The sequence below is a fragment of the Trichechus manatus genome, unplaced genomic scaffold (assembly GCF_000243295.1).
Source record: "Trichechus manatus latirostris isolate Lorelei unplaced genomic scaffold, TriManLat1.0 scaffold00026, whole genome shotgun sequence".
NCBI classification, from domain to species: Eukaryota; Metazoa; Chordata; class Mammalia; order Sirenia; family Trichechidae; genus Trichechus; species Trichechus manatus.
Genome location: NW_004443962.1, coordinates 7,188,053 through 7,193,586, shown reverse-complemented (window position 1 = coordinate 7,193,586; position 5,534 = coordinate 7,188,053).

Genomic DNA, 5,534 nt, shown 5'->3' with positions numbered 1-5,534 from the left:
CCCCCCCGCCCCGGCACGCCAGCAGCCCCGGCTTTCCCGGAGGCTCTGGGCCACGTGGAGAGGGAGGGACTGCAGAGGCTTCCCCTCCCCAAAGGTCTGGATCGCACACCTTGGGCGGCGCAAGAGGGATCCGCGCTCCCAGGTCCCACAGACAGGCCCCAGGAAGAGAGGAAGGGAATCTTAACGAGGGGAGGTCCCCAAGTCCACGGACTAGACTTGATCAGCCACTGCCGCTACCCCCCATCAATAACTAGTTCAATGCAACCAGCTGAAGTGCCAGGTCCCGGGATCAGGGGAATAGAGACACAGCTCTACCCACTGCGGTTCCGTCTAAGGAATCGCTAACACTGCAAGGTGAGTGAAACAGGCTGGAGTGCAGCAAAGTCCCAGGCCTTCAGACTGGTCCCGCAGCCCCCAGGCAGGTGCAGGGGGAAATCTGGACAGAGGACTCTGACCCTCTGCGCTAGGGATCCCAAAGTGCGTCAAGTGCCCCCAGGCGTACTGAGATTGGGGGCGAAGGGGTACGGAGTACCCTCACCGTCTTCAGCAACACCCAGAATCAGCTTTCCTAGGGGTGAGGAGAGGTTTCCAGGGCCCCAGGTTGCAGGAAAAAAAAGCAAAATTAACATACAGAGAGATTAAATGATCTCGATCTCCAATCTGGCACATTTCCTAAACCTTAAATAACTTGCTAGGCTCCCACGTGGGCTTCTGAGAAACAGGAGGGCAGCTGGGAGTACTTCCCACACCTACAAGCCTTTGTGTGAAAATCCCTAAAAATGGAAGTTGTTATTTTAAAAACAAAAGGGAAGGCAAAGCCCTGGGAACACTGACAGAGCCCCAACCTCTCTCTTCTGTTCCAGCAAAGAGTTTCTAACAACCTGTATCTGCAAGAGGGAAGAACTTCAGAATACATCTGTGAACAAAGAATGGACAGGTGGGCAGGATGATGCTGTCATGTCATCATGTCATTGGAATCTACTATATATCCATACATTCATCTGTATGGCCAGTGGAGTTATCTTTATTATACACATGGCACCTTTGTTTTTTTTGTTTTGTTTTTTGTTTTTTTGCTTCCAGCTGGTTTCCCACTTGCTGTCACCTTCTGATGAGCCTTCCTCTAAGAGTCAGTGTGAACTCTGAAGACTCCACATTGAATTTCATATCAGCCTGAGTTAAATACAATAGAAAAAAGAAATCCACCCCTCTCTTCATAACCACCTACTCCCTGCCACTCATCATTTTCTAAATAAATTAGAAGTTCCCATCAAAGTGTGCAGACATCCTTTAAACCTAGGAACAAACATGTTTGTTTCTTTTCTTAATTTTAAGGCTAGAGAAATCTGTCCATTTGCAAAGAAAAATAAAAGTATCCTCCTTAATATAGATTTATCTTATAACAGTGACACTAACCTTTAAAAAAAATCTTGTGTTGAAAAATAATATCCTGCATACCCTTTAAACAGAGCAATTCCATTTTAAAGATACTACCCTACATGACCTAGGAATAAAGATGTTTATTGCATCATTGATTTGTAAAACATAGTTAAAAAAAAAAAAAGAGTGAGAATAATCTCAATGCCCATCAATAGAAGATTGGTTAAATAAATTACTGGATAGCCATACTGTGATGGTTAAGGTTGTATATCAGCTTGGCTGGGCCATGATTCTCAGTAGTTTGACAGTTATGATGTAGTTTAGCAGTCAATAATGATGTGATCCTCTCCATGATGAGATCTGCTACGAGCAGCCAGTCAGTTGAAAGGGAGATTCCTTGGGGGTGTGGCCTGCATCCAATACATATGGACTTTCTGGCAAAGCTGGCTGGCTTTTGTTCTGCTCTGGATCCTGCATTTGGTTCGTTGTTATCATCTGACCTTTGGTTCTTGGGACTTGAGCCAGCAGCCTGCCATCTGACCTGTTGATCTTGGGTTCATCAGCCCCTGCCACTACGTGAGTCAGGAGCAGCTTCCAGCCTGAAGTCTGAGCCACAGAGTTGGGACTTTCCAGCCTCTACAACTTTGTGAGCCATTTCCTTGATTGAGATACATATATATATATATACACACACACACACACACACATATATATATATATCTCCCCCACGCATCTGTCAGTTTGTAGTACTATAGGGGCTTGTGTGTTGCTGTGATGCTGGAAGCTATGCCACTGGTATTCAAATACCAGCAGGGTCACCCATGGTGGACAGATTTCAGCTGAGCTTCCAGGCTAAGACAGACTAGAAGAAGGGCCCAGTGGTCTACTTCTGAAAAGAATTAGCCAGTGAAAACCTTATGAACAGCAGCAGAACACTGTCTGATATAGTGCTGGAAGATGAGGCCCTCAGGTTGGAAGGCACTCAAAAGACGACTGGGGAAGAGCTGCCTCCTCAAAGTAGAGTTGACCTTAATGATGTGGATGGAGTCAAGCTTTCGGGACCCTTCATTTGCTGATGTAGCACGACTCAAAATGAGAAGAAACAGCTGCAAACATCCATTAATAATGAGAACCTGGAATGTACGAAATATGAATCTAGGAAAATTGGAAATTGTCAAAAATGAAATGGAACGCATAAATATCAATATCCTAGGCATTAGTGAGCTGAAATGGACTGGTATTTGTCATTTTGAATTGGACAATCATATGGTCTACTATGCCGGGAATGACAAATTGAAGAGGAATGGCACCACATTCATCGTCAAAAAGAACATTTCAAGATCTACCCTGAAGTACAACACTGTCAGTGATAGAATAATACCCATACGCCTACAAGGAAGACCAGTTAATACAACTATTATTCAAATTTATGCACCCACCACCAAGCCCAAAGATGAAGAAACTGAAATTTTTTACCAACTTCTGCAGTCTGAAATTGATCCAACATGCAATCAGGATGCACTGATAATTACTGGTGGTTGGAATGCAAAAGTTGGAAACAAAGACGAAGGATTGGTAGTTGGAAAATATGGCCTTGGTGATAGAAATGATGCCGGAGATCACATGACTGAATTTTGCAAGACCAACGACTTCTTCATTGCAAATACCTTTTTTCACCAACATAAATGGCAACTATACACATAGACCTTGCCAGATGGAATACACAGGAACCAAATCGACTACATCTGTGGAAAGAAACAATGGAAAAGCTCAATATTGTCAGTCAGAACAAGGCCAGGGGCCGACTGCAATCAGACCATCAATTACTTATATGCAAGTTCAAGCTGAAAACAAACAGATGCAGCGCTGGAAGTGGTCACTCATCTATGCCAAGAAATTTGGAAGACAGCTACCTGGCCAACTGACTAGAAGAGATCCATACTTATGCCTATTCCCAAGAAAGATGATCCAACCGAATGTGGAAATTATCAAACAATATCATTAGTATCACATGCAAGCAAAATTTTGCTAAAGATCTTTCAAAAGCAGCTGCAGCAGTACATTGACAGGGAACTGCCAGAAATTCAAGCCGAATTTAGAAGAGGACATGGAACCAGAGATATTGCTGATGGCAGATGGATCCTGGCTGAAAGCAGAGAATACCAGAAAGATGTTTACCTGTGTTTTATTGACTATGCAAAAGCATTCGACTGTGTGGATCATAACAAATTATGGATAACATTGTGAAGAACAGGAATTCCAGAACGCTCAACTGTACTCATGAGGAGTCTGTACATGGATCAAGAGGCAGTCGTTCGAACAGAACAAGGGGATACTGCGTGGTTTAAAGTCGGGATAGGGTTGTATCCTTTTACCATACCTATTCAATCTGTATGCTGAGCAAATAGTCCAAGAAGCTGGACTATATGAAGAAGAATGGGGCATCATGATTAGAGGAAGACTCATTAACAACCTGCATTATGCAGATGATGCAACCTTGCTTGCTGAAAGTGAAGAGGACTTGAAGCACTTACTGATGAAGATCAAAGACCACAGCCTTCGGTATGGATTACACCTCAACATAAAGAAAACAAAAATCCTCACAACTGAACCAACAAACCGAGAAAAGATTGAGGTTGTCAAGGATTTCATTTTACTTGGATCCACAATCAACACCCATGGAAGCAACAGTCAAGAAATCAAAAGATGCATTGCATTAGGCAAATTGGTTGCAAAAGACCTCTTTAAAGTATTGAAAAGCAAAGACGTCACTTTGAGGACTAAGGTGCGCCTCACCCAAGCCATGGTGTTTTTAATTGCCTCATATGCATGTGATAGCTGGACAATGAATAAGGAAGACTGAAGAAGAATTGATGCCTTTGAATTGTGGTGTTGGCGAAGAATATTGAATATACCATGGACTGCCAAAAGAATGAACAAATCTGTCTTGGAAGAAGTACAACCAGAATGCTCCTTAGAAGCAAGGATGGCGAGACTACGTCTCACATACTTTGGACATGTTATCAGGAGGGATCAGTCCCTGGAGAAGGACATCGTGCTTGTTAAAGTACAGGGTCAGTGAAAAAGAGGAAGACCCTCAACGAGATGGACTGACACCGTGGCTGCAACAATGGGCTCAAGCATAGCAACAATTGTGAGGATGGCGCAGGACCGAGCAGTGTTTCATTCTGTTGTGCACAGGGTCACTATGAGTCAGAATCGACTGGATGGCACCTAACAACAACAAGATATATACACATGCTTCAGTGGTTTTGCTTCTCTAGAGAACCGAGCCTAAGACACATACTATGACAGCCAGCATTAAAAAATAATTGTTTTTATATGTACTAATATGGAACTCTGTTCATCACATAATAATGAGTGAAAACAGCAAGATGCAGAATAATGTATATAAAGTGTTATTTTTTAAAAGCAGTATATATATGTATATAATTCATCTAGGAAAATACACATCAATCTGTTAATAGTGGTTACTGCTGGAGAATGGGATTGAGATAGTAAGTAAAGTGGGAGAGGAAACATACTTTGGTATATACAGTTCTGGATTGTTACTAGTTTTTTTTTAAACAAAGAGCACATGCACATGTTACTTTTGTAATCTGAAAAAAAATGAGTAAGAAAATTAAAAAGGCAAACAATGTGTGGCAGGTTGTATTTTCCAAATATGGCTACACTAATATATCCCATCCCATATGCTCGTCTTACAATATGATGTCAACATTCTTCCAAAAAAGACTTGGGGGGTCTATGTTCCCTCCCCTTAAACCTGGGTAGACCTTTGTAACAGCCTCAACCTATAGGAAAAAAATAGAAGAAATGACACTGCTTCACTTCCTAGCCTATGCCATTAAGACAATAGGACATCCATCTGGCTTCATCTTTCTCAGTGTTCTTACCCTTGGAACCCATCCACCATGCTGTGAGGAAGCCCAGGCCACACGGAGAGGCCACATGTGGGTGTCTCAGCCAATAGCCAGCATCAACCACCAGAATGTGAGTGAACAGGACTTCTTCAGATGATTCCCGTCCCCAGCCTTGGATTCTTCCAGCTGAGGTCTAAGACATGGTAGAGCAAAAATAAGACATACTTGCTGGACTCTGTCTGAATTCCTGTCCCATAGAAACCATGAGAG